Source organism: Sapajus apella, unplaced genomic scaffold (genome assembly GCF_009761245.1).
Source record: "Sapajus apella isolate SASKATOON/1434 unplaced genomic scaffold, GSC_monkey_1.0 scaffold8, whole genome shotgun sequence".
In the NCBI taxonomy this organism is placed as follows: Eukaryota; Metazoa; Chordata; class Mammalia; order Primates; family Cebidae; genus Sapajus; species Sapajus apella.
The window spans coordinates 19,888,601-19,901,401 of record NW_022436948.1 but is presented as its reverse complement, the minus strand read 5'-3'; the positions used below and the strand labels follow the sequence as shown (position 1 = coordinate 19,901,401).

Below are 12,801 nucleotides of genomic sequence, written 5' to 3'. Positions count from 1 at the left end.
TTTGTATCTTTAGTAGAGATGGGGTTTCACCATGTCGGTCAGGATGGTCTCAAACTCTTGACCTCGTGATCTGCCTGCCTCTGCCTCCCAAAGTGCTGGGATTACAGGCGTGAGCCACCACACCCAGCCTATAAAGTCTTTTATATGAACGATCATTTATTGTACATCAACCATACTAGGAGCTTTACAAGGACTATCTCTTCTTCACAAACATAAAAACATGCAAATTCAGCTTCATAATCCCCTTTTTACAGACAGAAGGCATGGGCTTGGAAAGGCTAAGTAAATTTCCCAAAGGCTAAGGTAAGTTAGCCCTAAAGTTTATATTAGAAATCCCTCTAATTTCTACTCATGTCTCAAGTCTTCACTTCATATCTCATCATAGAGGGCTTCCATGATTCTCTGGGATTAAACTCCCCTTGCTTTAGAAAACTTTGCAACATCTTTGGCAATGCTCATCACAGTTGTAATCACTTATTGAATGTCTGTCTTAGCTGACTGTGATCTTCAGGAAGACAGTTGGAGATCATCTGTCATGTTCACTGACATAGCTCCAAGGCCTAATAGAGTGCCTGACAAATTATAAGTGCTTGATAATTGTTCCCTGAATTGTTGGATTGAATTGTACTGAATTGAAATTTTCTTAAATCGATATTTCTATCACAGTCTAGAAGGTGTTTTTGTAATATAGTGAATATCTTAGTCAGTTTGGGCTGCTGTAACAAAATGCCATACACTAGTACTTAAACAACAAACATTCTTGAGGCTGGAAGTCTTAGATCAGGGTCCAATTATAGTAGGGTTCTAACAAAGATCCTCTTCTGGGTTGCGGACTTCCAACTCCTGGTTATATCCTCACATGGTGGGAAGATAGCAAGTAGCTCTTTGCCCTCTTAAAAGGACACTAATCCCATTTGTGAGGGCTCCACCGTCATGACCTAATTACCTCCCAAAGACTCTACCTTCAAATACTATCTGTGTGAAGCCATTCTTGCTTCTCTATAAAGAAATACCTGAAGCTGCGCTCGGTGGCTCAAGCCTGTAATTCCAGCACTTTGGGAGTATGAGGCAGGTGGCTCACAAGGTCAAGAGATCAAGGCCATCATGGCCAGTATGGTGAAACCCCATCTCTACTAAAAATACAAAAATTAGCTGGGTGTGGTGGCACGTGGCTGTAGTCCCAGCTACTTGGGAGGCTGAGGCAGGAGAATCGCTTGAACCCTGAATGCGGAGGTTGCAGTGAGCTGAGATCATGCCACTGCATTACAGCCTAGTGACAGACAAAGACTCTGTCTCAAAATAAAATAAAATAAAATAAAATACCTGAGACTGGATACTTTATAAGGAACAGACACTTAATTGGCTCAGAGTTCTATAGGCTATACGGGAAGCACGGCCCTGGCATCTGCTTGGCTTCTGGGGAAGCCTTGGGGAACTTTTACTCATGGCAGGAGGCAAAGCAAGAGCAGGCCTCTCACATGGCCAGAGCGGGAGAAAGAGTGAGAGTGGGAAGTCGGGGCGGGGGGGGGGGGGGGGGCTGCACACTTGTAAACCACCAGATCTCATATGCACTCAGTGTGAGGGTTCACTTATCACCAAGGGGATGGCCCAAGACATGTATAAGGTATCCACCCCCATGATCCAAACACCTCCACCAGGCTCCAGCATTGGGGATTACATTTCAGCATGACATTTGGTTGGGGACAAATGTCCAAACTATATCACCATCACATTGTGGGTTAGATTTTAAAATATGAATGTAAGACACAAACATTCTATCCATAACAGGTATCACTTGAAGGAAGGAGGTTATTGTGATGGTAAATGTCTACAAATGCTGTCAATAATGAATAGACTACTGAAGAAATCCTACAGAAAAAAAAAGCATTGAAAGCTATTATATGTGTTTATTAAAGGTTAAAAATTTCTGTTAGATAGGATGAATAAGCTTTAGTGATCTATTGCACAAAATGGTCATTATAAAAAATAACAATGTGTTGTACATTTTAAAATTGCTGAAAGAGTAGATTTTAAATGTTCTTACCACAACAATAAGTATGTGAGGTGATAAATTTGTTAATTGGTTTGATTTAATCATTTCACAATGTAAATGAATATTGAAACATCACATCAAGAGTCCATAAATATACAATATATGCCAATTACTTGTATCATTTGTTAATTAAAAATAAAATTAAAATACATTTTAAAGACTGTATAGAGACAACTGAAGAACTTTTTTTTAAAGCCTATATATTAGAGAATGGTATTATGCCCATTTTAAATGTCTTGAGTGTGATAATTGTATTATGGCGATAAGAAGAATCTTCTTGTTCTTCTGACATACTCATTTATGTAAGAGTGAAGTGCCATGAAGTATGTAAAGCTAAAGCAACTAATTCTCAAGTAATTGAATTTAAAACGTGTACATGTAAAATTGTAAATAAAGCCCATTATACAGAAGAGATATTGGAAGAGATTTGCTGTACAATACAAAACTAGAACAGAGATAAAAAATTCAGCTCAATATAAGGGATGATTTTAACAATCAGAAGCTAACAAAAAGATGGCATCTATTCAAATGAGAGCCGTTCGCAGCCTCTGCTCTAGTGAAGACAAGCATGATCTTGAGAAGGGATTTTCTCATTCAACAGGCAGTTGGAGAGTATGAGCCCTACAGTCTTTCCACAAGGTCAGATTTCCTTCGTAAGTGAAGGAATAGTAGAAATTCATATATCACCCATCTTTCCCTTAAGCTATCCCAAGCATAAAGAGAAAAGTTGCACAGAGAAAAGCTGAACATGAACTCCTTAGAAAAGAATTGTATTTATACACACTGTTGTCATGGTTTTTTGTTCTAATATTGAATAAACTTGTCATATGTTTAATGTGTTTTCAGTTAGGGTTTGTTTGGCTGGTTGATTGGTTTGTTCTTTATTATTTATGGATGTATAATCAATGCAAACAACGTAGCACACTTTGCTCTTTCTCCTGAATTTTCTAGCTAAAATTTGTAGCTCAACTTGAGACAACTGCTCAACAAACATGAACATGTGCTTGCTTATTGTTTGCTGGATAACCTTATTATTCAAAAATTCAATAAACATTTTTATGGATGTTCAAAGTTTCCAGTCAGTTCATATCCATTGAGACATGGCTGGTGGCAAAAAGTAGCTTGTCGAACACTTTAGAGAGGGAAATTAGTTTTTAAACAAAATCATGAAGCCATAATATTAGTTTAGCTGATATTAGGATTCTGGCGTTAAACACACTTTCTGCATTAGTAAACATTCTATTTTGCATTCTTTCTGTCTGACCTTTCTTAATTCTCAATACCAGGGGAAGAAACAGTAATTATTGTCAATACTGTGGCATTTGGAATTAAAAACAATTATACAAACCATTTTCTAACAACACAAAGACAATATTTGAACTGAGATTTTTTCTGTATGTATTACTTTCAACATTATTTTGTATTTCTCTACTATTTAGCAATATAACACACACACACACACACACACACATTTTCTTATGAAGAGAATCAAAACTTTTTCTTTTAAGAAAAGTTATTTTTCTGTTTTTAGAAAAGCTTAAATAATCCCACTTAAAAGGGGAAAAAGGGGAAATTACTAAATGATAAATTTAAATTTGATATGAACAAACCTGCCAAATAATGGCATAATTATGATTATTTTATCCCTTTTGGTACTCATTTGTTAGACTACAGAGAATTTTTATTCAATTTTTCAACATAGTACAGAGATAGACCAGACATTGGGAAATACATAGAGAAAGTAAGTGAAAAGACACATATCTAACAATAAAGGTTAGAAATACTGGAAGTGTGGGTTGGAATATGGTAGAAACCAGGCAGAAAAAGGCACCACCCCTTCTGCAGCCAGACACCTTGTGGTTGAGGGGTAGACTAGATCAGGTAACCAGACAGTGAGAGTCCGGCCAGAGCCCAGTGAGTCGCTACAGCTCTGAAGACTGGTTAGATGAGTGGCACACTTCCAAGGCTCTAATGCTACTCTATCCTAAAGTCCTCTATCTTAAATACATCAGAGTTTCTCGCTGCTGGAAATATGAAGTAGACATATTTTTCCCTATTCCTCCTGCTTTCCTCCCAGCTACAAGTTAAAGGACACCTAAGAATTTTATCTTTAAACAGTTAAAGAAGAGCTGTGATTTTCAAAGTTTCTACCGATTCTTGGATCATTAAATGTGAATTGGCAACCACCACGTGCCTTGGTGGTTTGCTGCATGCATCCCCCCATAATGTACATTATATATTTCTCCTAATGTTATCCCTCCCCAGTCCCCCCACATGCCAGGCAATGGGAAAACCTCACCTTTATCCCTGAGGTGTTCCAGCGTCACTCCTCTAGTCCCCTCTAGATTATCAACAGAGGAGGTGCAGAGGAAACTTAGAACGTGCTCAGTGGTAAAAAGGACATCCTTGTCTCATGGCGATAGTGGAGCCACTCCTGTCTCTCCAAGCCAGGGTGATGTCACAGAGAGCCAGGGTGGTGTCACAGAGAGCCAGGGAAAAGCCTGAAGTCTCCTGCCTATTGAGCAGTAATAAGAATTGTCGATCTTCGGGAGTCAATGGAGGCTGACTGGGGAACCAGGACTTCAGTATTTCTAGCCCCACGTGGAAATAAGGAGTGCCCCTTTCATCCACCAAAGGATTACCAGAAGAAGCCTGTTACAACAGATTTAAATAAGATCTAGAGTCTCATAATACCCTAAATGTCCAGGTTTCTATAAAAAATCACTTATCATACTAGGAACTGGGGAGATCTCAACATAAATGAGAAAAAACAATCAACAAACACCAATGCCAAAATGACACAAAGGCCAGAAATATCTGACAATAATTTTAAAATAGCAATTATTAAAAAACCTTCAACAAACAAGTATGAATGTGTTTAAGACAAAAGAAAAGCAAAGTCTCAGTGAAGAGATAGAAGACATAAAGAAGACCCAAATGGAAATTTTAGAATTGAAAAATACTATACCTAAAAAAGAAAATTAATGGATGGTCTCAACAGCAGAATGGAGACGACAGAAGAATCAGTGAATTTGTAAAACAGAACTTTTATGACCTGAGCGATGAAAAGTCAATTGACTAGAAAAAACTGAACAGAGCCTCGGGGACCTATGGGACAATCAAAAAATGTCTAATATCTGTGTCACTGATTAGTCCCAGAAATGAGGGAGAAAGATATTGGGTCTAGAAAAAGTATTCAAAGAATCTGAAGATCTGAGTAACACTGTTAAGTCAGCAATACTAGCTCCCTGCATTTCCCACCCCACGCATCCTCAGAAGCTAAAGCCTGGCTCTAGCGTCCCCACTGAATTTTAGAAAAACTCCATTAGCTTCGTGATGCAGCAGTCTGACAGCAGTCAGTGCCACAGCCTAAGCCCAACTCAAAAAAATAGATTTTGGCCAGCTGCAATGGCTCATGCCTGGAATCCCTCTGGGAGGCTGAGGCAGGTGAATCACTTGAGGTCAGGAGTTCGAGACCAGCCTGGTCAACATGTTGAAACCCCGACTCTACTGAAAACACAAAAATTAGCTGGGTGTGGTGGCACATGCCTGTAGTCCCAGCTACTCAGGAGGCTGAGGCAAGAGTCACTTGAACTCAGGATGCGGAGGTTGTCATGAGCCGAGATCACACCATTGCACTCCAGCCTGGGTGAAAGAGTGCAACTCTGTGTCAAAAAAAGAAAAGAAAATAGATTTTGATAAAGTGTGTACGAGTTTAAAACTGCTTTTCTGACCCTAAAAATTTCCCAGTTCACTTTCTTTTATTCTGGTCCCTGACCATGGTGCAAACCTGAGAAATCCGCTAGAGGCATAAAGTGGAGCTGGCAATAGGACTGACCCCAAATCAGTCAGCCTAGTCTGTGTTTGACTGTGGAGGAGAGGGAGGCAGGTGGGGCAGCTATGACCCTCAGATTTTATATTCCGAGAAAGGGTAAAGAACTGACGCCATTCAGCTTCCTCTAACAAAGCCCCTGACAGAGCAGTCATGAGTAATGCTTCGACCTCGAGACCACCTAAGAATTTTATCTTCAAACAGTTAAAGAAGAGCTGTGATTTTCAAAGTTTCTACCGCTTCTTGAATTATTAAATGTGCATTGCCAACTGGCAGTTTGTTGGAGAGAACATATTATTGGGACTTTTTGTTACAAAAGGCAATGTCTAGGGCAGAGTCTGGAATGAGAAGGTTGACACAAAGGAAGCTAAATAGCTAAATTGTTCCATTTAACAAATGATCAGTAAGTTCCACATGCTATAATAATGTGTGTTGTAAAAGGTTTTGTCTGAGATGGGTGGGAGGTGAATTTAAGGACTTGAAGGGGGAAAAAGACTGTGGAATGAAAAAGCAGACCTACAAAAATAGTAGCAGGCTATGGTCAAAAAAAAAAAGCATAAAAAATATGAGTCCCCTAGAGCAGAAATGGCTGATGAACTTAGGAAAGGTGATTCACTTATTCTATTTGGGGTTGTTTCCTTATTTGTGCTATATGATCAAGCCTTCAGGTAAAGTACGTTCTCTGTAACAGCCCTGGGTTGATGATATAGAAAGCATTGAAGGAAAGGTACTGCCTTCTGGCTTGAAACGAATTGGTATAGGCAGGAGACAGGTACCAGGAGAATAACAAATCCAGAGTTAAAGAACGTAAAATAGGAAATGATACTAGGAATTATGTCAAATGGGAGAATATATAAGCCAAGAGAATCTTGTACCCACTTCTTTTCACTCATTTACTTAGAGAAATATGAGAAAGGGTATTAGCCAACTGTATCACTTACTGAATTTGTGGAGGAGGAGATCATTTATTGAATTTATATTTGAAGGACAGCATAACCTCAGAAGGCTGAATGACTTGGAGACACTTGGCTCACAAATTTCTTCTTAAATATTTTTGAAATCTTGCAACTTATTGAACTTATCATTGAGCATCCTGAAGATTTCCAAGTACATGTGGGGAACCTGGTCCCTTAGGGTATTGCATGAGTTTGTGCATGTGTTCTGCTCAGGGTTCCCTGTTAACAAATGAGAGAAATACAAAAATTACATAAATTTTGCCTAGTAAATAGAGAGAAGATATTCTAAGACGACAACAACAAAAAAATGTCAGTCAAGTTGTCCTTGGCTAGACCTAACCATCAATGAGAAAATGCATGTACAGGCTGGGAGGAAAATATTGCCTGTTATGTGGAAACAAAACAGAAAACTATTGGCCTTATTAGGCTACCACTTAAGAGCCCTGCCGCTTAGGCTGGAATCTTGGTTTGAGTCTTGCCAATAGCAGAGCCTAAGACAAGGACTTAGAATTGGGTACAGGTGGTTTACTTGGAAGGAGATACCGGGAAGCTGAAATAAATGAGTAGAAGAGTGAGAAGAAGAAAAGGAAACATAAGGCTGTGTTATAAATGTGGGTTTGTTTCTGCCAGTTCCTCTGAGACGCAAACCAAACACCCTTCAGAGTCATCCCCCTTCCACCTCTCCCACTTCTCGCAAAAGACAAGAGGCTGAAAAATTTCTCCAACTGCTTCCCATTGTCATTGGTTTATGAATGCCCCAAGATAAAAATCACTGCCCCTTCCAGTGTGCACTTTCCCGAGCCAAATCCCAGAAAAACAGGTGACAGCTGCCAGCTAGAGATGAGTCTGAACTCTCAGGATTGTCCACTGACACAGTGGCTGAAATCAGAGAGGGTCCTAGAGGAAGATATGCGGAGCACCGAAAGCATCTGCCACAGCTCAGCGCTGCAAGTGGCCACAGAGGTTCACACGGTGTCCTTCTTTTCACTTCCTACGAACTTGGAAATGGCAGCCTCAGAGTAGAATTCAGCCTTCCTATCTCCAGAGAAGTGAAGCTTTTCTTCTTCATCATGCCTTCTCCCAAGAATTCAACTTTCAGCAAATCAACTAACCTACTTTTCAATTGCACCATTATGACTAGGGTTGAAAGATAATATCTGTCACCACCCTCAAGAAGTATGTAATTCACTGACAGAAACAGACATATAAAAAGATCAATTTTAATAGCATAGTGAAGACAATGAAAGAGATACATACACAGGCACAAGGCACTAGAAAAAGACAGAGATGGCTCCCTGAGCTCAGCCTAGAAAGTGGAACATGAATGCCTGAAGAGGGCATCACAGGTGCATAGAAGAACATGAAAAAGACCACAGAAAAAAACAAACCACCATGCTTCTGTTTTTCTCATTTGTTTCTTCCAACTGTTTTTGAATTGACAATAATTTTATATATGCATAGTATACAACATGGTTAATTTTATGGAATGGCTAAATCAAATGAATTCACATATGCATTACCTCACACTCAGTAATTTTCAAGTGTACAGTATATTGTTACTAACTATATTCATCATGATGTAAAACAGATCTCTTGAACTTATTCCTAACTGAAACATTCCTATCAACTTTTGGATCTGATGATAGCTTTTTCTTCATAACAATCTTTAGGTGTAATAACTTTTTCATGTTTCATCCCATGAAGACAGGCTATTTCTGTCCTTCTTAATTCTCTACTCCCATATTAACTTAAGAGACTCTCCTTATTTGGTAAATGATTTAAAGAATGAAGGAAGGAGTGATGTGTATAATCTCTTTAAATTCTATAACCTACAAGAATATTAAAAGCATTTCTTATTAGAAAAGACAGATTCATCAATTCAGGGCAAACATGAAACCCAGGAGGTTTCATACTGCATCTCTAAGACATTTAATACTTATCTTCCCTGAAACCATAGAGAATTGATATTTCAGGAAAAAAATCATTTTATATGTGTTTCCATAATCTAAAAATATGTTTTGAGTAGTTTACTAGAATTATTTGGATATTTATGAATATTAAGGCTTTATTCATCACAAACAATATGGAAATAAAGGGAACTATGGGAGTCCCTTTGCTTCTCTTCAAGTTATTAGCTTCTTCTTGAATATGTGCCCATGGTTCTTCATGCCTGCAAGTGTTTTGTGAAGGTGGGTGGTTTGATGCTCTGCTCATGGCATTGGTCGTTAATTGAACCTGACCTTGGCAATTACTGCTGACAGCACAGTAGCTTGTCCACGTTCCCAATTCAACAACAGCCATGTGCTTTAAGGTTACATATTTTATTTTCACTTTCAATTTTGTATACTTTGGTAGCATTTAATTTATATGTCTGAATTATTTTTTAATTTAAATATAAACCAGTATATCATATAGTTATCCAAAGAAATAATTCTTGGACCATTTTTAAAAGCATTTTTGTTGAATTCATGATAGACTGGTTCAGACACATCTATAGCTAAGAGGCCTTGGTTTAGTTCTGAATTATAGCGGGAAGTTGCAAAATACTATATAGGTTTAGGAAAACAGTCTACTTTCATGGAGTAAACTTAAGCTAGCCAATCTTTCTAGAATAGTCAACTTGAAGATTTCATCCTTTCCACAAAAACTAATTGACTGTCTACTATGAGTCAAACATTGTGCTACATGTTTATTCCAAATATCAACAGGTTCAAAATTAAATTTGCTATTTATGTTACATTGAAAAACATTTTGAAGTTTCAAAACATATGCTAGGTCTATAAATATATTAGAATGAAGGACAGCAATCAGTCAGTATGAAATGATTCTTTTCGTATTCTACAGCTAACTGAACAAGGAAGGAAGAAAAGCAATGCCTGAGTTTACTAATATGTTATATATCTCTGAGCATCATAAATGAGGTCTAATAGTTAACCATTTATACATCAAAGAAAGATTTATCCTGGGTTGATTTTTCTATTTGAATACAAATGTACTAATAACAATTCTAATATAAGAATAGTTTCAAGTTTACCAGTATCTTGACATGGTCCATTTAAACACTCTATTTTTTATTATTTAAATTAAAATGACAAAGCAAGAGAGAAAAGAGACTATCAAAAAAAGTAGAATTGGAATAAAAACGTTTGAACAGATTTAACTTAAATGACTTTAACCCATTTTAGAGAATTATTCAGATCTGATTCACTGATATAATATTATTATAAATGATTACATTAACTTTTTTATCAACAATGTGATCAACTTGGTAGCTAGATGAAGAAAAACACAAAAATCAAATCTAAATAATAAATTGCTTTAGTTCAAAGTTTGATCAGAACCTATTCATGTCAGTTATATGTAATCATAGAGCTTTAAGCTTAGAAAATAAAAACGTAGTTATAACATTTTTTAATTGTTATGGAAAATATCCTACCCTACCAATTTCTCTCTTCTTAGTTCTCTTATAGCCATTATTTTCTACTTGGCATTATTTTAAGCTTTTATGTTTTAAGTATACATACTTTTTATTTACCAAAAACTCTCCATTCTCCCTCAAACACCTCTTTCTCTGTGTCTCTCTTTCTCTCGTTCACTTTTACATACACACAGACCACACTCATAGTCTTCTTATTTCAGTCCTATAATCAATGAACCATTGAAACATTTGTTCTGTGTCAGTACCCTTTTTCACTTTTTAGAAAAGGAATATATAACTGTTTCTGCATAAGAAAGTCAGTGGATATTTGAAGTAAACTTCTAGATGACAATCCCTAGCATACACTTTTTTAATATCAAGAAAGCCAAAGCACAGGCCAACTTTCTCCTCTTAATTACTCAAATTTTGCCCTCCCTATATTTATTTTAAAGGATACTTGTGAAGAAAAAGCAGCATTTGTAGCCTTTCTTTTCAGTGACATTGAACATACCTTTTATTGTGGAGCTACTGGAGAAAAACAGTAAATTTCTCCTGTTGTTTACCCAAAATCGAATTCCATTTTCCAGAGACTGTTTCATAGTTGTTCCTGAGATAATGACAGCTCCTCACATCCAAATAACATACACGAAAAAATACACATGCACTTGCCAGGAAGAAATAAAAATTTTTTCAAAACGTTTTTGGGTTCTCTCATTTCTATTTAGAAAGTCACTGAAGTGACAAGACTTCAAATTAGGTAATTCCCCACTGATTGTAAGTTTTGTAACTTATGCTGGATCAGAGAAGCCTGAAAAAGCTGGGATGGCATGGGACACACCCTAGGAGGTTACCACTTTGGCTGTAGTAACTTTCCTCTCTATGTAGAGAATGTTCTTTAGGACTGACAAGCCCCTGTGAGAATAACTTGGATTTTAGATGTCAAACAAAAATACCATGCAAATCCTCTTCTCTTCTGTTCTATTTCTAGCTTCTCGGAATCAACCTATTTCCAATCATTTTTCTCTACAATTTTATAAGACTAACTATAAAAGAAGACACCATCCCATTATTTGTTTTTGTGTTTATTTATAAACCTCTATGATTTTTAATTATTTATAAGGAAAATGAATCGCTCTTTTAAAATATGCAGAGTGTAAATAAAAAGGACAAAGAGAGAGAGAAAGAAGATAGAACATTAAGAAAAGTACAGCTGGAATAAAAATATCTTGAAAAGAATGAAGCTATCCAGAAGCCCACTCCTTCTATAGTTATTTAAAGATTACCCCATGCATTGAAAGGGGAAGCTTGGGTGATTCATTACAGTAGGAAAAAGAATAATAAAACAGAGTTACGCTAACTTTCTTTAGAGTCTCCTACCTTCTACATCTGAACTATTACCTAAAAGTATATCACAGCATCATTAGCCTAGGCTTGTAATTCACAGTGGCCATCTTCCCCTGCTCCAGGGCTTGATCTATTTAAAATGAGCTTCAGCCTTTCCAAGTTCTACCTTTTTTCCTGCATTCCTTGGTGTTTCCAGTATAGAGACAACAGAGGAAATATGATAGATTCAAAAGCCAGATACGTATTTTCCTAATACTGTAGCTTCCATGAATCCCAAAATCCCCAAAGGATAAAACCCACATTCACATCTTGTGATTCTTGCATGTGACTCCCATCTGGGAATAAGGCGTGGGTAAAGATGAATGAGAAGAGCTTAGCAAGAGTCAGGACTGTAACTTCACATGTTTTAGAGGCAATGCCAGTCATTGGTACCTGGTCACATATTTGGTATTTAATGCAAATATTCTGGGCATTTGGTTTTGGGGTTATGACTAAGTCATTTTATTTCATTTTTTTAATTTGTCAATTTTTTTATTTAAATAGGTTTTTGGGGAACAGGGGGCATTTGGTTATGTGAATAAGTTCTCTAGTGGTGATTTCTAAGATCTTGGTGCACCCATCACCCAAGCAGTGCAGTGCACACTGCACCCAACACGTAGTTCAGTTACCCCTCACCCCCCACCATCTCCCTCCAGTCCCCAAAGTCCAATGTATCATTCTTACGCCTTTGCATCCTCATAGCTTAGCTCCCACATATAAGGGAAAACATTGATGTTTGATATTCCATTCCTGAGTTACTTCACTTAGAATAATAGTCTCCAATTCCATCCAGGTTGCTGCAAATGCCATTATTTCATTCCTTTGTATGGCTGAGTAGTATTCCATGGTACATCATTCAGGCTGGTTCCAAATTTTTGCAATTGCAAATTGTAATACACATATTTTTTATAGAATAAAGGAGTGAATAAATGAAAGCAAAGTAGCAACACATCAAATGAAACTGATACCTGGAGGCAGAAATATGGCATCTTGCAGACATATTTCTTTTGGATACACTAGGATAAAACACTGATGCTGTTGACTTGTCTCAACTGTAACTCAATCACATCTGGCCCTCATCTCTCTCTTGGCAAAATTTCTGCTAAACTTTGTTAGTTTTCAACCTTTCTCTTGTTATGACTTAAAATTTTTCTCATTA

At 37.2% G+C, this 12,801-nt stretch overlaps 1 protein-coding gene across 1 annotated transcript in view; it reads right to left on the bottom strand.

Moving 5' to 3' along the window:
* MRPL39 (mitochondrial ribosomal protein L39) overlaps positions 1 to 12,801 on the bottom strand; it is a 196,336-nt gene that overhangs the window by 30,401 nt on the left and 153,134 nt on the right. The window lies entirely within an intron of this gene.